The sequence below is a fragment of the Pleuronectes platessa genome, chromosome 21, assembly GCF_947347685.1.
Source record: "Pleuronectes platessa chromosome 21, fPlePla1.1, whole genome shotgun sequence".
Lineage (NCBI taxonomy): Eukaryota > Metazoa > Chordata > Actinopteri > Pleuronectiformes > Pleuronectidae > Pleuronectes > Pleuronectes platessa.
The window spans coordinates 9,623,953-9,644,236 of NC_070646.1; the positions used below are offsets into that span (position 1 = coordinate 9,623,953).

At 43.1% G+C, this 20,284-nt stretch overlaps 1 long non-coding RNA gene across 1 annotated transcript in view; it reads left to right on the forward strand.

Moving 5' to 3' along the window:
* Nucleotides 1–14,493, forward strand: part of LOC128427356 (uncharacterized) — a 62,748-nt gene extending 48,255 nt beyond the window's left edge. Inside the window, exon 3 of the long non-coding RNA XR_008333331.1 lies at nucleotides 14,397–14,493. This is a non-coding gene — a long non-coding RNA (uncharacterized LOC128427356). The remainder of the gene's footprint in view (nucleotides 1–14,396) is intronic.
* The last annotated feature ends 5,791 nt before the right edge of the window (nucleotides 14,494–20,284 follow it).

Genomic DNA, 20,284 nt, shown 5'->3' on the forward strand with positions numbered 1-20,284 from the left:
ACCAAAGCCATGGACGCCTATCACAACATACTGTATCTTCTCGTGAGTGATTCTTCCAATCCACAATACAGCCAGTACTGTTTATGCACCAACAGTTTCTCAGTGTGAATTGTTCATAGGTCCCCAAAAAGGTGGTTATCCTTTTTTGTCTCTTCAATCCCTGTGCAAGACATTTGAAGATGCTTAACTTTGGACCAATAAACCAATTAGAAGATTTTTCTTCTTATTTTAAATGCCTGACTTTGCTTTGAATCAAAGCGTCATTGAGGATGGTTTGGATTATTTTTTTGTTCTCTTGGAAGAATTAGATTGTTCGAGGAGGCTCTGATGTGTTTGACGTCTTTGTGTCATGGATCCAAAATGGACAAATGTAATCAGGATGACTTCCGATTGACAATGTTCTCCCAATAGTGATGTATCACGACCGGTGACCACTGTGTGAGTCATGAGTGAGCGCTGTGTGTTTGAGTCTGAACTCTGTTTGGTCCGTAAGTCACCGACAGTCGGACACGTGCTGCATCACAAATTAAATCATGTCATAAGTGATGTGTGCTGGCACAGTGAGTACTCAGTGTACCATTATGGGAGACATTGGTTGCCAGGAGACAAGCAGCTGTACTGAAGACCCAGTTGAGGCATCATGGGATGTCGCTTAGAGGCGGCCATAGAATGAGGGAAAGATGCTTGCTTTAGTTGCACTCTGCCACATGTTGATTTATGGCAGTAGACATGTGAAGGGACATAAGTAACTAGCAGGATGCATGCACCCACACGCACGCACACATACACACACACACATGCAGAAGAACAACAACAACATTCAGGGATTTCATGACTGAGTATTAGAACATGTTCTGTAATACCCCCTCTCTATTATCTCAGCTCCCACTATATTACTTATCACTTCCTCTCTGTGCTGCCTTCTCTTTTTCTCTCTGTAGGGAACATGAGTAGTTTTTATGGTGGTATATCTTTATCTTTACTATGTCAGATGCATTTAATCATAATCAGCCTTAGAAGAACAATAGAAATATGTTATACTATCACTTAAATGTTATAATATTCAGTTAATCCCTGGATCCCGGTGCAGGTGAAATGCGGGCGCTGCTCACTCCCGCCCCTGTCAGGATAGTTCCCTGATTGCTGTCAAGGTTGATTTTCTCCACTTGTAATTAATGAGGGGATATTGCTGAACTCTGGCTCTTTGTTCCATTCTGTCCCACTGCGGTGTTCTTAGCAGGTGATCACTGGATCCTTAAAGTGCCATTCACAATGTTTCTGTGAGGTTAATTACCAGGGGCACTAAAAGGGCCTTATGCTAAAACCTGTCTTGGCTGCCTTTCCACCGTTAAGATCGGACATATCACCCTTCTGCATGTCCTCCCTCCTCCATCCCCCGCTGACCCGCTCTCAGGTTTTTTAAATGATCCGTACTTTATATAAATTGATCAGGTAGTTATCAAATAATCGTTCATTAATTGTTATCGAGCTTTGAAATAATCGTGATATTGATTTGAAGTGATACCTCCCAGCCTTACCCTGCAGGAATGCCATATTGGTCAGATACTCCAACAATTATTCAGCTGGTGAATCCCCTGTACTATCTCATCTGACTTGTTTTCTTACTTTAAGTCTAGGTTTTTATCTCTTTTTTCAGCAACGACTCAATATTCCACGGCAGCATTATTGGAGTCTCCTCCATGTTTACTGTTACCATAGTGTTATTTGCAGTATTTAGCATCACTTTTGTTGTATATTCTTCTGCATTACAGCCTCCTAGTGGACTGGAGTGGAAAAGCTTGTTGTACCTGTCACTTGGTAGATGTCAGCAGGCACATTTTCATGTCCTTTGACCGATGTGGAAATGCAGCTGATTAATGGCTTTAAGTGTCTTGAAAAAAAGTTCTTCAGACTAAAAGTTCCATTTGATACCTTCCAACCAAAATAAACAGTTTAAAAACAAGAATATGAATATAATATCATATTTACTGACCAATAAATCCCCGTCACAAGTATTACTGCTCCTTTATATATTATATATACCCTTGAATGGGGCCCTCATATTTAATTGCTTTATATTTATATTCGGAGCGGGTCCTCTCTACGGAGGTCGCCATGCTTTTTACAGTAGCCCAGACAAGACTGAAGTCTGCCACAGGTTCTCTCACATGTTTGGAAGGGGAGGGTGAGGTGAGGGGTATTCAGCTGGAACATGCAAAATCTAATCCTTTAAGTCATGGAAATGTTAATTGTTTAAATTAACATGTAAATGAACCTTAGCTTCTTAGGTTTACTCAAGCTTTAAACCTACTGCACTTTTTAAGTTGTGGCTCTCAGACTCTATTCCTTTTCGAAATTAAGATCTTTGTGGACACCTTTTAGAAAGCAGCTTAAAACCCCTTAAGTTATACGCCACACTTTTCGAAGCTTTCCACTTTTTCTTTCGGAACATTCTCTCCTCTTACTGGCCTCGACTCTCCTACGTGCGCTGGGTGCAGACAGTACAGGAAGGAAGAAATAATGGAAGGTTGGGGTGCCGGGGTGTCTTCGGAAACTAGGGGATGCTTTTTTTTCATGAAGCAGGGGATTTAGGTACGGATGTCAGGGAAGAGAGAACTTGATTAGACTAATTTATTCACAGGAGCGGGCCATGTAATTGTTCTCATATGGGGGTGACGTAGGTGTGTGTGTGTGTGTGTGCGGACGCGGGTATGTGTGTGTGAGATGGAATAACTTAAGGTGGGTAGGAGGGGATATTTGTTCACTAACTATGTGCCTGATTTAAAGTTTTGTTTAGATAATAAAACCACATTCTAGTTTAGAGTTCTCAGTTCTTAACAGTGAAATACTTGGTAACCCACACAGGCATATTGAAATTGTTGCACACTATAATATATTCTCCTTTGTTTTAAACAAGGGTTCCCTCAAGTGAACCTGAAGAAACTTTGGAGTAGATGATGAATCATTGTCACAACTTATAAAAGAAAAATACACAGAGAATATAAATGTATATGCAGCTGAATGGATTGAAGGATTTGAAGACAAAGTTTTTGATTTATGGCCAAACAACTTTCCAACCCTCACCTTTGGTCACAAGCTCGGGTTAGTTACTGAGAGAGCGAGGGTTGCGAATACAAGATAGGGCTGTGACGCCGTTGATTTTTACTCACCCCGGTGATTAAGCAATATATTACCGCAGTTTGCCTGTTTACCACATTCACACACACTCACACACAAACAGTGTCATCAGGCTGTAAACTCAAGACTGGGTAACAGCAACAGAATTTTTGAACTTAGGCAATGTATGAAGAGTTGGCGAGATGGTAGGGCACGATTCTGTTGGCATTGCGCAGCGCAAATGATAGAGACACAGTGAGGAGCAGTAAATTACTGTAAAAACTGTAGAACATGTATATAAAGACCCATATTAACACTGTGAGCCGACCTAGTGTAGCTGTCCATGGCTCCCTGGTTGTCTACCCCAGGCTTGGTGGCGCTGGGGCCGGGTTATGTGCCCTCTGGCTTGGGCAGTTGAGCTGTCCGGGTTCCCTGTGTCCATCCACTAATGTTACTTTTGCCAACAAAAAAATGAATATGCACGAGAGGAAGGCAGAGTAAATTTGTCATTTTCCAAAAATCTACAGAAACAGTTTCCAGTCTCTTTCTCTTAAAGGTCATCACCCTGATATTTCATTACCCCTGTGTTCCTGAGATAACCCTAAGAATATATTTGATTTTACTGCCATCAGTGTGTGACATACCCCCCCCCCCCCCCGCCTAGTGCTCCAGTGTTATGCAATGTGTTTTAAAATGTTTCTCATAAACCCTCTAGCAAATCAAATAGTAAACTTCAGTACTGTTCAGATACTAATAACTCCTGATTAGTGTTGTTTGTGGTTAACGAAGTAAGATGAGAGTGCAGGTCAGCGGGGGAGTCAGGAGCGAGGACAAGCGGAACAGTACAAGGAAACCAGATATATAATGGGTGTCTGCCCTAGACTGTACATAAAGATCCTGAAGTAGAGTACAGGACTCTAAAGAAAAATTCCAGACACCCCGTCAATTTAGCTGTTGAGGCTACAGGAAGAATCAGGTGTCATCATGGGGTCTCAGAACCCCTGAGACGCCCCCCTCCAGCGTTCACACTCAGACTGCCACACTCCCCGCAGTTGAGGGACTTGTCCTCCCAGTAGTAGCTGGCTTGTTGCCGTGGTTACAGGTGGCAGCCAGAGTCCCCTGTAGCCAGAGCCCCCTCCAGCATTTCATTTATGGCCCAGTGTTGATGATGTGACATTATTCATCTCTTTCAGCCAGAGCACAGAACACACAGTCCTGAACAGAATGCTGCGTCTAGTGTCATTTATAGAGCAACTATATCAAAGTCAGTGAGCTGCAAAGATGCAACCCACGAAATTTGTCCCCCTCAAACAAATGCAAACTCAGTGATGTAAGCCTGTAAGCCTCATGTCTGCGTGTCCCAGCCTTTTCTGTCAGTTGGAAACATGCAGCGAGAGAAAAGAGAGTGCACAGAGGCAGAGTGACGAGCCACCACATCACTGAGGTACAATCCAAGGCAAATTCGAGCAGAAAGATAATAAGAAGTGAGGGTTCCTGCTGTCTGACCGACTTGAAACATTCCTTCATTTTTCCAAGCCGTTTTTTTTCTTCTTTTCACCTCATTTTCTTTCTTTCCAGGCCTCTGAAATCCCAGTGTAAATACATATTGAGGAGTATTTACAATAGTGGTAATGGTGGTAGGGGAGGGAGCTAACTCAGCGGGCCGGAGGCGACTGCCACTGGCTCCGCTATCGGAGTGGGACTATTTGTACAGTTGCTCTAGTGTGTATGTGAGCGCGTGCATGTTGTCTGCAAAGTGTGCGGTTGTAGCCGTACGCTTGTGAGTGTCAGCGGCAGTTATCCCTCTGTCTGTATTTATGTGTGTGTACTTGTTTTTGTTACGTTTTAGAGGCTTTTCCAGCGTACACACTGGCCTTGTCAGGACCAGTAGACCTCATGGGGACCATCCTAATGAGGCAAATCTTAATTTCTGAGATCATGGTGAAGGGTAATGGTAAGATTTGCATTGTGGTTGGAGTTAGGCATAAATTTGTCATGGTTAAATTTAGGGGTATAAAGTTTTGGTCAGGCTGTCCACAATGAATGGAAGTCAATGCAAAGTCTTAACAAGGATCGCTGCACAAACCTGTGTGTGTGTGAGTGTGTGTGTGTGTGTGTGTGTGTGTGTGTGTGTGTGTGTGTGTGTGTGTGTGTGTGTGTGTGTGTGTGTGTGTGTGTGTGTGTGTGTGTGTGTGTGTGTGTGTGTGTGTGTGTGTGTGTGTGTGTGTGTGTGTGTGTGTGTGTGTGTGTGTGTGTGTGTGTGTGTGTGTGTGTTATTTGATGTGGCTTGGCCGCAGAGATGTTGAGTTGTTTGAGAACTTCCCAAGAGCAGGCTGCCAGGCCAAAGATCTGATCAGGCAGAGACAGCCATTGTTTTGGTAAGGCATTTTGGCCATAAGCATGTGTATGAGTGCGTGCGTGTGTATGTGTGTGTGTGTGCATGTGAGAGTGTGTGAGTGTCGGAGGGAGAGACAAAGATAGAAAAAGTGAGAGATGCAAAGCGAGCAAAATTCTAAGTACATGAACACTTCTATTCTGGGAAGCATAGCCTTTTCCATTCTGGCTTAAAATGCAAAACCAAGCCTGCACATACACTCACACATGCACACATCTAACAACAGAACATACAAACATTTCACATCACAACCACACAAGTTGAGGGAGTTCTCGGGGGAAATCTTTCAGTTATTTTGTTGCACAACAAGTTGATCCTTCACCGAGCCGCTCCCTGCAGCTCGAGCCCACACATCAAAATATGATTAGTTTTCACAAAAAAAACATCTAAACACTCTGGAGTGTTCCGCCTTACAACAGTGTGAATGTGCGTTCATGGAGAAAGTGAATTGGGTACACACAAGCCAACTCAGCATTTAAACTGCCTTCACCGCTCCAAGGTCACAAAAAGAGGGTTTTTTTTATTTAAGTTTGCTGTTTTCCTCCAGCAAGTGATTCCACGTTGTCTTCCACTGATGATGCTCAGTAAGTTCCAAGATGGTGCCTTTGCGATTATAGGTTCTTTGCCCCCCTTTCTTTTGCACAGTGGATGGATACCGGTAGGATCAACCTCCATCTCTCTGCTAAATCTGAAAAGGATTGAAAATAGCATCAATGTAACTTTTTGCCTGTAACCTCAGCAAAACCCTAACAAATACATTTTCTGCACGTAAAATATTTCCCTGTTACCAGAATTATATCACTTTCAGTACTCCCTTAAATGAAGTAAAGACCTCCTCAATAATATTATTTGAATATCCCTTCTGAATATTAACGCCTGTTCACTAAAGACTGTGTCCAACTCTCCTATTTTTTTGTTGTGTTTTACTTTGTCTGGATGGAGATGTGAGTTTATGTTTCCTGGTTTCTACGCCCAACACCAGCTACTTGACCTCAACACTTTCCCAAACCTAAACCTAAATCTGGTAACATCTACTGCGAACCCCTGGTTTAACTGTAAATCATCTCTTTAAATGGTGACTGGAAGAATTAATGCTGTCTTTGGGGGGGGATTTTCCTCTCCTTCGTTAAGTAAGCCCTTTGGTCCTCTTAAGTATAGAAGTGAAAGTAACACACACACACATCTCTCTCCCTCCTCGAGGTTCCCTTCTCCTTTCCAGCATAAATAATCCCCTCAGTCTGCTGGCTCAACCCTGATTGGAATCTCGACGCCGTGCTCAATTGTGGGCTGATGGGGGAAAGAGGGGTGCCCTTTGCGTGTGTGTGTGTTTGTGTGTGTGTGTTAGTATGTGTGTGTGTGTGTGTGTGTCTATGTTTGAAGCTGTTTCAAGGCTATAAACGTTATACCAGAGGAGTGTCCACCTCTGTTAGATCAGGCCTCTAAAAACCTCAGTTTAGAATAAGGCTGGCACACAGATGCACAACCAGGGCCTCACAATAAGCAGACTTAAATGATAACATATTTGCTGCAAATCACACAGAGATGTTCTCAGACTGGCAAAACATGCGCACGCTCACTTTTGCTCCTTTAGCCAACCAAACAGTGAGGCGTGAACCCTCAGAAGAGCGCTGCGATACTGAGTGTGCTGATACAGGGGGTTAAGAGTCAGGCTCCACGAGGTTTTACCAGCTTTTCTGTGTCCTAGAGGAGGCCAGCTGGAGCCCGAAGCCGAGTTTTATGTGAAGATTCTTTGGTGAATTATGAGATTATGGGCAGAATTATTAGTGGATTACAATGTCATGTGATGTGACGTGGCATCTGGTCACTGTTGTCAGGTTGTCAGCAGTGATAAGGCTTTTAGGTTCACCCAGAGATATGCAGCTCCCTAGACACAACAATGAACAGCATAGCCCACCAATAAATCACTGATGCTGTTTTCAGACGATGAATTCTGGTAAATTCGGTCCGTACATCTTCTGGAGTTTGTGTGAAATGCCACAGAGGATTGTCTGGGTCTGCCACATTTACATCAACAGGAATATTTCTGGAACATTCAGGCAAGGGTTGGGGTCTGAGTAGAAATAAACCTAGATGCCATCGGCTATTGTCTGATGACAGAATTAACCTCAGGGTACATCTACTTCTAGACAACATCTTCGACATTGCGACATTTTGGCTCATATCAATCAACCACTATCTGCATATGAATGGAGACCGATTAAAAAGACGATAACCGATGGATTTCAGTCAATGTGTTCCACCTCTTTTTCTCTCCAACCAAGGGACGACCAAGGGCTGCTCAACGTGATTGGTCAAACTAGAAATAGAAACCAAGTGGGTTCCAGTCCCAAAGTCTTGTCCCTTGCCTGTTGATTCTGATTGTGTTTTTGTTTTGTCCCTTAACACCAAACGCTCTGGAATATCATTGTCTTTGCAACGATTGTGCGTTAGAAACTTCAACAATATCTGAATCTTCTGGAAATGTTCGTGCTGTTTTCTCCAATGGCCTCACTCGGAAAATCCAGGGCAACTGACTGGGACGTTTGCGTTCTCCCAAACATATCCGGACTTCAGGGCATGTCTGAAAGCAACTCGAGTCAATGCCTCTGTTGCTCATTGCGCATGCTCGTCTTCATTTAAGTGTGTTGTGCTGGTACTGTCTTGTTCAGCGTTACCGCATCTCCCCAACGTGATGGCTATTAAATTACCTCGGATAGGTTTCCGCCCAAATCACATTCACTGTATTATCTCATCCCACCTAACCGACAGCGAGTGGAAAGAGAAAAGTGCCCGTGGCGGCGCTCGCTTTGCCCCTTTCCCTCTCTGTGCTGTGGTACTCCAACGACTGACTCTAATAGTTTTCTGGCTCCCATGCGTTTGTCTTGTCAGCTCAATTCAACATTAATTTGACTGCAGATCCATCATCTGTATATCTCACTGTGCCGAGTCAGCCGTATGCCACACATCAAACGCAGAGGGCGACACAGAGGGAACGATATCAAACCCAGCACTACAGGGAGCTGACCAAAGTGAAAAAAAAAGAAGGCATCAAATTCCTCCCTCATTTTTGTCTCCCTGACAAATTCTGTATGTGCCGACTTTGTGGAAAACAGGAGTGAGAGAGAGCAAAGTAATAAAACGGAGACATGTGGAAAAAAAGATGAAGATGAGACGAGCGCGACTCAGACGTGCAAATAAAGGGATTTGAGGGGAAAGGAGCAGAGAAGGAAACGTGTGTTGACTGTAGTGGGTGGATGGGCAGGATGGGAAAAGATGTGTGTAGAGTGATAACAGAGAGAACTGATCACATCATTAGCACTTGAAGTTGGGGCATTTATTGTTACGTTTTATTCATCGAGGCACTGAACTGGATTGGAAATGCCTCCCCTTGCCTTTCGATGCATTATATTAGACTATTTTATAGCAACAAGAAGCCAGCAGAATTCATTCGACTCCAGAGTGACTGAGGTGTTGTGCAATCGACTGCTGCGATATTGCTTTTCATTTATTGAACCCCACTGCTACCAGCGATTAAACATTACACCATGAGCAAATCAGATAGTGTAATCGTATCACAACTGAAGGGAAAACTTGTTCGCTCGAAGAAATATCAGTATGTTTCATTAGTGAGACCTCAGTCCAAGTAAAATAAAAGCATGTAGAGAGACGCACACACAGACATTGGTTTGGATGGAGATGGCGAGTGGAAAACAAGGGTTTCTTTGACCAGATTTTAATTAGCAACGTTCATAGCTTGGCTGAGCTCTTTTATGATTGGACCACTGAAAGCCTTTTTGTTTGCCTAATGAAACACATTGAGGGGTATGTTCCTGAATTAAACCGTGTTTGTGTACGTGCGTGTGCACACACTTTTCGAGCACATGCAGCTCACGTCCACTATATTAGCATGTATCTGTTAAATGGGCCGGTGCCCACATTCTTTTTGGCGTATTCGAGTTCCGCTGGCAGGGACAAGAAGCCATAGAGGGAGACAGAGATGAAAGAAACTCTAGCACTTTGTTTTCTCTCCTTTTCAAAATAGTTGTTTTAGGTAGGCCGCCATTGCCCATAATTGCTGAAACGAGGTCAGGTATTTGTCTGACTTGCTTATGATTTACTATAGTGTCTGTGCCCCAGTAATCTGAAATTAGAGCTGTGGTTCAGGGCAGCCCGACCTCAGACAGACCACATAGATTGTGTAATGCATAGCGTTCTGCTGGTTTCACTGGGCTGCCTTTTATGAACATGTTTCATACAAATCGCTCTTTATGATTTGAGAAGCTATGCAGACCACGCTTGCCATACTATTTCCCATTTATTATGAATATAAATTTAATGTATTGTATCGTACATTTAGGGGAGGACAAATGCAAATAGTTATATTGAACAGAATTATGCAATCATTACAAGAACATTTAGAGCTCAGAATATCCAGGTTTCACATTAATTCAGAATTCGAATTCTACTCATATAAAATGCTAATGATGTGATAATAATAACGTAAAGTGATTTCTGTTTAACAAAGAAATTACTTAAACGACTGTGGAAGCACTTTGACACAACAATAAACTGAACAATTAACACCCACACCATGTGGAGTGAGGCTTGTTGATATTTATTCATACCTTATACATATTTATAATTTAGTAACAATAACAACACAGATGTAATATTTGTCTACATTGGAAAAAAGCTGTACTTTGCTGTTAAATGTCATTGAGCTGCAGTGGTTTTTGCCAGAATTCCACTCAAGTCTTAACGCTAGAAGCGAGGGGCTGCAAGGGAGAATTTTTTTGCGGAGCTTCTGCAAATGAATGTATCTGAGCAGTTAATTGCTGCCATGACGACAGGACAGCGAGGGAAAGTGACGTTAGATGAGTTGTTTACAAGAAAGCGAGTCTCCACAGTGTCGGTGTTAACGTGTGTGCAAGGGCTGGAAATAATTGGGTAGCCTATGTGTGTGGGTAGGTCAAAGTTTTCTTCGTACCACCACACAAGTGTCACGAGTGTCTTGAGATGACAAGAGCGCTCTTGTGCTGCAGAATTGGGGAAAGTTACTAATGCTGTGGCTAGATCATAATCTAAGTCACGTTGAAGTGAGGCAGTGGTGGGATTTCACGTCGGAGGGATATACTGTATTAGGAACATTTATTATGTTGTGCAGTCACTCAAGCGACGAGAGGGAGGAAAAGGGATTTGGTGATAAACGAGGCTTAATAGAAAACTAAAATTGCTCTGAGTAGAGCATGTATCTCTGCCAGGGCCCTGCAGTCCCCTTAAATTCAATCAAGCCGTATACTACAGTGTGTCAGCATGTAATTGTTGCAAAATCTACAGGAATGTTCTTCATTGTCAACCAAAATGTGTAAGTACAATATTGCCATTCTAATAGTTGGACACTTAAAACCACAAATAGGAAAAGTCAGAAATCTTCTTAATTCATCCCATGAGATATTGATATATTCCCCTAAATAAGTGAGATCATCAGTTATTACAGTGAATCCTCCAAGCAACTCGGCTATTTGTAATTAAACTCATGGCAATCAATTAAATAGCTGTCAAGGATTTTACTTAAGAACATGTCAGCATCAATGTGATACTACAGGTTAAATAAAGCGATTACTATGGGCTTCATGATTTCAAGACTTAAAGGCTTGAGGGTAAATTCAATGAAAAGTGAAATAGAAATATTACAGTGTTAAAACTGATTCCCGTAAAATAAGATAATAAAAGAAATAAAAGGGCAAGAGCCAAAATCAGTCAAGAGGATAAGAAGTGTGATGGTGAAGTCTGAACACCCACGGATTAAAAGCTTTTCACATTATATTTCTGTTACTACTACTCACAGAAAATAGATGGAGCAGAAATCTCCCACACCAGGGCAGCCCTCCATTGTGCACACTTTGCTCGGCAGCTTCGCTCAGCAAGTGATCCACATCCATTCCGCATGTGGTCTGAAGTGGCTTAATAGCCTTTGTGTGTGTTCATTGAAAACAGAGCAAAGTGGATGAGGTGTGAGATAGAAAGTGACAAGACAATGACACCTACAGGTGTTTGTACTCTGGCTTTGTAGCCTGAACCAGCGCAGGGCGACTCAACAGGCGCTTAAGCACCAGTTTGCTCTTTTGTATGCACTTGACTCGTGATGCTTGAGGTCAAATGCTTCATAGGTTGTGGCAAAAGGATCGCAAGGCTTCAAGGTCATATCTGACGTAATGTTACCCTCGGCCAACCTCAGTTCTCTTTAGGAAAAACAATGATTCAAATGCCTGATTTCTTGAACTATACTGGACACCAGGGAAAAGAAAGAGAACACATGATTCTGATGAGAGGATAATGGACGGGGATATCCTGACTGGGCCTCTAAGGGGACTGCGTCATCACAGTGTGCCTGCTGTGATGATGTTATCAGGGACAGCTGCATGGGGTGGAGCCAGGGCTGAGCAGTTGCCCGCAGATCCCCTCCACAGAGACCCCACCTGCTTCGCATGTCCAGTTCTCCTCTAAACCCCTCAAAGGGATTCCCTGAGTCCTCTTCTGTGTCCAATGGCCCCCATGTCTTTGAAGTCATGATCCTACGTGTTTTCATGGCATTGAAGTCATTATCCTATGGCCATGTCCCGTCGCATGTTTTATCCAAAAGTTTGTTTGATGTTGCAGGGCACTCTTCATGTAAGGTTTGGTCATAGGCCACAAAATATATCTGGACAAACAAAATGAATTAACCTCAACCCGTGTAGGCTATTTAAGAATTGGTATTTCTCAGACCAGTCAGGTCTGCAGTTTATGTAAAGGGACATCAATGGATGGCAGTGGCTGGCATGCAGAGGGCAGTGGTTCTAATTCAATTAGAAGCCCTTGAAGAAGAAGCGCAGCCAAGCTTAATACCGTCAATTAGGGGTTACTTTGCCATCTGATCAAAATCCCACACCACGTTTGTGTGATTCATACAGGAAAATATGCTTCTTTGTCCTCGAGCTCAACCAACTCTTGGGAGAAGCTGGCGCGGGGTCAGGAAACAGTAGCTGAGGGTGTAGGAGTGGGAACCAAGGCAGCAGGGTTGGGGGTTGTTCATCTAGATAAGCCATAGTATGAGGTCATCTTGAATGAGAGCTGGTGTATTTTCATCTGCGCTTTCAGAAATGTCTTAATAGAGAAACAGCTGGTGTTCAGAGGAATCTGTTGTTGAGCATGAGGGAATATCTTCAAGGGTTCATTATCATCAGAGGAAAAAGCTTCCCGCTTCGATATGTATTATCGTAAAGTTTGATCATATAGTGTCTGGGTTTATTTGTAGATATGCTGTAGATGCAATTATTTCATGTACACTTAAAGTTATGTGTAATAATAAAATTGCCACTTGGCATCAATCTGTAACTTTTTTATTTCCAAAGTCAGGGCAGTCTCTTATTCACCCCAATGGAAAAGTTTGAAAGCCTCTGATGCAATGAAGGTCTTATTCCAATTCCATATTTTTGGTTAATCGTTTACTTAGATCTGATCGGCCTCTCACAGGAGCATTAGACTTGACAGGACACTCTCAGACCTTCTGTCCTGGAGCTTTGTGCGTGACAAGAATCTATGAATCACTCACGCAAGATCCTGACCTGATGGGACACGATACAATTTGGCAACTGCACTTTGGTATCATCACCACACTGCCATTCAGCCATGGCTCTGAAATCCCAGTGATGGCACGATCCGTTGTGGAGGAACTCATCAATGCTGTTTTATCAAAGCAATGTGGCAACTGTTATTCCTCGAGCATTTTTAAATAAACTTACGACAGAGATGGCAGTTAGAAGCTCTGTCTTTGAGTGACACCCCAGTAGTCTGTGCTGTCCTCACTCCAACTGCCTGCACTTTGTCTCCAACAGAGCTCACCATGGAGACTAAAACGCTTTTTGGCTCAGCTCGAGAGTAGATCTATGCATGTGTGCAAGTATGAGTCGTTATTAGGGATGTTTTATAATTTCATAATGAAATCGAAACAGCTTGTGAATGACAGATAGGTGATTAAGGAATATTGCACTTTGATGGACATCATTTTATGAAAGTGTATCGCAACAAGTAGGATATTCCATTAATCTTACAATGGTTTGACTGATCTTAAAGTCAGCCATAGATTTGTATTCAGTGGGTTACATATCATCTAAACCTTTGCTTTGTTTATTACTTTAAGGTATTTTACATCACATTCACGTTCTCCTGTGATCCTGACTCCTTGATAGAGAATATTCAAGCATTTTGATTAGTCCCCGCAGTTAGCACTGCGATATTGCAATGGTAGGTCTCATTAAATGTGTCCCGGGCTGGAATGGAAGAAATATTACATTTCCTGTTTTTAATTTTGAGAGAAAAGTCTAACTGGGACATTGGCAGCCTAGCCGAGGATATTAAAATGTCTGTGACTTCACTTTTTTTCCTGTTAAAAAAGATTTGGAGAAAATTAGGCAGGAAATATGCGGCTTTCCCTGAAACCTAATGTTTCCTGTGGGACCTGCAGTATTGGTACACTGTTTATCACCTTCATAGGCTGCATTTGCACTAATTCCAGGGCTCTTGTGGCACTAAGGTAGGTTTTAGGAACAGGGGAAATAATTATATTCTAAGATGTTTATGTCTTTCAGCATGAATATCCTTGGATAAATAGTTAGACTTTTTCTAGTGTGATAGATTATAGACCAATGCATGTCAGTCCCTCTATTTGCTTTCTATTAACAGTTGCACCTAGAAACTGCCCTGATATCGAGAGGATGCTAATTGGAAGTGAACTTCTCCTGAACTCTTTTGCAAGAATGCATAATGTATGATATGGGATTATGGTTAATAATGGGCTTAACCCGAACCATTCATAACCATTTATGTTTGTCCTGCTCCACAGGTTAGAGTCGGGGATCTCCAAATTTACCCATCGTCTGTCCCTCAAAGAGCGTCCGGCCAAGACAGAGAAGACCTCCTCGGACAGACCTCCATCATACAGGCGACGATCTCTCAGTTTGGACTGGTAAGACCAAAGACTTTCTCTGCATCTGCTTAATCCCACTCCTTCACAATCCATACAAATGTAAGGTTGCTTTAATGTACTTGGCCTTCCCTACTTCTCATAAATCATGATAAGAGACAGGAAGCAGTGACCACACATGGTTAATAGTTTCTGACATTATGAGGTGAAATAAGACTTAGTCAATGGGTATCAGGAGTAGATTTTTTTGCACAACTACAACTGTGAGTAGGACTTGCTATGATGTGTCTGTGTACAAAGTTAAGGCTGAGGACGATGAGGAATGGGGGCTGGATTTTTTTTTTGGGGGGGGGGGGGGGGCAGAGAGGCGATAGGGTCCTGCTCTGCCTCTGCGTCTGGGTTTCGTTGAAGAGCGCCAAGCAGCTCCAGTGGCGCCGGCTCATCTTGCTCTTGTAAAGCTCCAGTCCTCAGGCAGCCGATGAAAGGAGTTTGAAAGCTTTCCATCACAAGGCTGCCTTCCCATCTCCACCCATGGGAATCCTTCCCAGTCTCCTCTCTTGTTGCCTGGCCTCAACTCGTTTATCTACCCATCCATCCTGCCATCTGTCCACCTGGCATCCCCCCTGAACTTCCTGCTATGTTCCCTTGGCTCTTCCTTTTATTTTTTACTCTCTCACAAATAGCACCAGGTTAAAGCGGATCTCACACTTCCTTTGCATGTAATTGTGTCAATCAAAAAGCAGTCACGGATCTGATCAGTTCCCAGGTTTCTAATTGCTGCGTGGGGACTACAGTAGCTTTTCAGTGGAGTTACTTTGTGGTTTGGGGAGTTACAGGTGTTGGAATCTCTGAGGTCCTATCGGATCATGCCTGGGCCGGGTGTGAGGTCTTATGAGGTCTTTTGTCAGCCCTATGAGACCCACTGTGTGGTCTCGGACTGACTTTGCGATGTGTGGTCTGCCAGCAAAAATTGCGGTGTTAAGTGTATGACTGTTGGGAGTGTTGTATGTGCAGTGTGAGGTCCTTCCCTTCAACAGCTCCATGTTTTCCTGCTATGTTGCTGGAGAGGGGACCTGGCCTTTAAAGTTCAGGCCCTGATTGATGTGGTCTGGTTTTAATGAAACACAGTGGGTAGATTGGACATGCTCATTTTCAGGGGGGGGGGGGGGGGGGGGGGGGACGGGGGTGTGCTCAGCTACAGCTGGATTATGACTTTCTCTCCGGGGGCCGAGCCTCAGTTACTTGAGGGCGACCGGCCTTTTTGTGACATAATAAACAAGCGACCCCAGGAGGAGAGACTCCAGGTTGAGGGCTGAGTCATGAGACCGAGGAGGTGAAACAAGGTCAGTTCAGCTCCTGACAAGACCAGCGCAGCTCCTCCGGAATGCACTGTCATCAATGTGCTCAGAATGAAAACACATGTGCCGGCGGCATCACTTCATACCGACCCATGAGTCAGCTACATTTTTGGAATTGCTCGACATTTGTCACCTCTTACTGTTTTTTAAGTAATTGAGCTATAATTTTGGTATAAATTGTATTTTTTTCTATGGCTATATACGTCCTATAGTAAAGGTTCAGAAATTAAAGTACTGATTCGACGGATCTATATTGGTGCCTTAGAGAATTTTCCGTCCTGAGAGTGGCTGTCAAAAGTTTACAAAATACCTGGAATCTGTTTGCCTGTAATAAGAGTTAAATGCGGAAATTTCATCCATCAATATATACTTCAAATTAAGTTTTAATTATGTTTATATACCTCCTCTCCCCCCCACCTTTCTCTCTTTGAATCAAAACTTTTGACGTGAGACAAGGCTTATGTAAAATACCAAGCTGGACATGTACCAGCAGCCTGCACATTGCAGTAAAGTGATCTCAAGTGGCTTAACACTGTACTATCTATTTAGTGGACCATTGCCGTTAATGTCGATTCAAATCAGAAACACAAACAATCGCAGACTATTAAGGGAATTCTGAGCTTAGGCAGCGACTGAAACAATCCTGAAACAGAAGCTGTTTTGCAGCTTTATCAAAGTGTGTGTGTGAGCTGGCAGGATCTTGGGAAAACGCGATAATAAAAGATAATGGCAGAGTTATTGTTATTGGTAATCATGGTAAATGGGCTCTAGGGGTACGCGTGGAGAAAAGAGTAGGAAGGGGGTAAAGGGTTTAAGGCAGTTTTAAAGGTGGAATAAAAGAGTATTTGCTATGCTGTAAGTTTGCTGAAAAAATATTGTAGTTTTTTTCCTGGAAAACTTCAGTGTTAATGATCATAATTTAAATCATTGACGTTGGGTAAACATGGATGCCTCATGAGATTCTAAATGGAAACCAATTTTTACTTCTAGCTCTTTAAAGCCTTTAAACCTGCACGAGTTTACCCCAGTCTCACGAAGGGAATTCTTAGCATTGTTATTTCTAAACTCACGCTAACAATGATTTGTGTCCCCCTGGCAACTACATTTGCTGCATGGTTTTCTGTGCATGATTTGGAAACAGGAGACATCCAGAGTATCTGGGTGTCAATACTTGGGCCACAAAGGGACAATGGTTCATTTCCAGAGTGGTGCAGTAGTTAGCACTGCAACCTGTGCAGTGCTAACCCTGCGTACCCCCGCCTCTCGCCCAATGTCAGATGGGATTGGCTCCAGCACCTCACCACCATCCATAAAGGAAAAACAGTATGAATAATGGACGGAGGGACTGGACGGTAAAAACAAAATCTTCATTTTCACATCTTCACATGGTGGCAGCGAGGCATTTCCAGTTGGTACCACCACAGAAAGTCTTTGATTGTGAAGGCTAAAATCTCATCCCCTGAGGGCCCCTCTGCTCTGCCTGGTGCCAGCCTGTCTTCAGGGATAACTCGATGCTGACAGCGTTATAATGTCTCAAGAAGTCAGAAAAGAAACTAGCCTCTCCCCCCTCGTCAATATATTTACAAATACCAGTGTTATAAAAACTTGTCCCTGCAGGTCTGACATTCATTGTCAAGTCGCGTAGGGCCTGATCTAATATTTGTGACCGCAAGCGCAAAGCGAAATCTAATGCCGTGGAATTGAAGGTGTTAGAGGAAGAGGCAAACCAACATGTGCTTGAGCTACAGCAAAAACATATTAATGTAACTCAAAGAAATGCAATATGGGAGAATATCTGCGAGAAAGTAAACGCTGTGGGTAAAACAACAATTTTAGAAATTAAGAGAAGATGGCAGGACAAAAGAAGAACCAAAGGAAAAATAGCTCTTAATAAAAACCGGCATATAAAACAGGTGGTGGGGCCAGTGGAAGAGATGCCTCCGGCCCATATTGAGCAGCAGGTGCGGTTCACTTTCTGTGTCTGGCTCCAAATCAGCTTTCAGCTCATCCAAAAGCTCCAAAAATGGCATTGCTGGATAGGCGGTAGGTCTGGATTATTTTTGCTTCTGTCAATCCAAATATGCTAACACGAGTAGAAAAAAACTGTTCTCTCCGTCTTCTTTCATCCCGTCTCCTCAACACAATAACTGCAGCCATCTGTGGGCAACGCTGTGCCGATTAGCACCTACCTGTTAAACGTATTAAATATAAACACAGTCAGAATCATCGAAATTATTTTCAGTCTTTGTAAATCAAAATGAGTGTGCTAAATTAAAGTATTGGCAGCTTGCATGTTATTGTGCTGGATCAGGCTCATAGAGTAACAAATACACATTGTAAAAGTTAGCTCTAAAGTTTGTTAAGTTGGGTGTGTTTGGAGGAATGGGGGTTACTAAGTGTTAATCCTTAATGACGTTGCACAAGGGGAATAAAAATGAACACAGACAAATGGCTGAAGTCTTAGTGGAAAAAGAAGGCCAATGCTCAAGGGGCCCGGGTGAAAAGTGGTTTTAGACAGTGAGGCACTCGCCTTATTTGGTTCTAATTTAAATTAATATTCCCCCTTTTTCATTCTCTCTTTACAGTTCTCTCCTTTCTTCTGTGGCTGAGATCTGTCATTTCAAACGAGTCAGACAAATGAGTAGGTTATAGATGCCTGTAATTTCTCTCTTTAGAAACTCTGATCAGAACACAATTAAAGTTGACAGGACTGATTCATGCCTTCGCCTGAATTTCTGTCACGTTATTTCTGCTTTTGAAACTGCAATAATAGGGACATTATTCCATTACAGCCCTAACCCCAAAATGTGTTAAACGCCAAAACTAATTTTGCAAATCACTATACATACAAATTGTATTTAGATATGATATACAAACTCAGTAAAAGCTGCCCATCCATCCATCCATTCATCCATCCATCCATTATCTGTACAGTTTATCCTTAGAGGGTCGCATGGGAGAGGTGGAGCAATCCCAGCTGACATTGCGCGAGAATAGGGATACACCCTGGACAGGTCGCCAGTGTAACGGAGGGCCAACATACAGAGACAAAGAACCATTCAATTACACATTCACAACTACGTTCAATTTAGAGTACAATGCAATACAAAGCTAGAACATTATAATTGTGTTTTTTGAACAGCTGCAACAGCCTACTAAATGAACACTTTTAGATGAGAGTTCAGCTTCTTCACTCTCAAGGGTTCTGAAAAGATTCCCCTCAGATTGCAGCTGTTTATCGACGTAGTTTCAGTTTGTTCTGTTAAGTTTTTTACTTGGGCTGCTTCTTCTGCCTGTGATATTAATTTGGAGGATCTGAGCTGTTGGCGAGATGGGAGACGATAGATTCCAGTCCACATGAGGGAGCAAAATGTCTGTTTAACTCTCCCTGCTTTTGGATACGCACAACACACAAACACACACACAGATGATTTGACTACAGATGATTACCAATACACATGTTCACTTGCATTTGCATAATTTGCACACACAAATACATGTACACAGATACCTCTTCATGTACACACACACACACACACACACACACACACTAACACACACACACACACACACAGTGTTCCTGACTGTGGATGCTGTGGGCTTCTGCACTAAGGGAGATTTATGAGGCTGGCTCCCTCTTGTCCTGTGTGTCTCCGACTGGATACTCTGGTTTCCACTCAAAACCTCAACTCAGCACAGAGACGGAGGGAGTGGGGATGGCGGGAGCGAAGAGGACTGAAAGAGAAAAGTGATTGTGTTGGTGTGTGTGTTTGGGGGGGGTGAAGGAGGAAAGAGTGATAATGATTGAGACTGAAGTGGATGGAGAGACAGATTGATAAGATGATGGAGAGAGACAGAAAGAAAGGGTGACGAAGAGCTTTGAAAGCTGGAGCACAATTTCGGAGAAGTAGAAGTTTCGAAATGAGGAGTACGGGAGAAAATGAGCTGTGCGGTTAATGTGATGTGTCCGTGTGTGTTTGTTTCTGTTCGTGCGTGTGTGTGTGTGTGTGTGCATGTGTGTGTGTGTGCGTGTGTGTGTGTGCAGAGCCAGTGGGTCAGAGGGTTAGCGTAGCTCCATGTGTTGCTTATAAGCTGATAGAAGAAAAAACTGTCTGGGGGGACCTGTGCCCCCGCTGCCTACTCTCTGTGAGGGTTTGTGGGTTTTATTCAGGGTCAGAGGTAGAAGGAAAATCAGCCGGGGACCCAGGAGGCTTGTGGTTTGAAACTAGTCTTGGAAAATGGTTTACAGATTGAGATAGGAAGCTCAGGTAGTGCAGACGTCCACACCCACGTCACCGAGCATTGGAATGTAACAGAGGCACCATGAGAGCCAGTAAAAGGTTTCGCTCTTGTCAGTTTCTCACTTAGCGTTTCTTCGTTCCCCTACGTACCCCATCAGCCGACTGACAGTGGTTTACTTCAGCCAGTCAGAGTTGAAGTGCGTCCAGC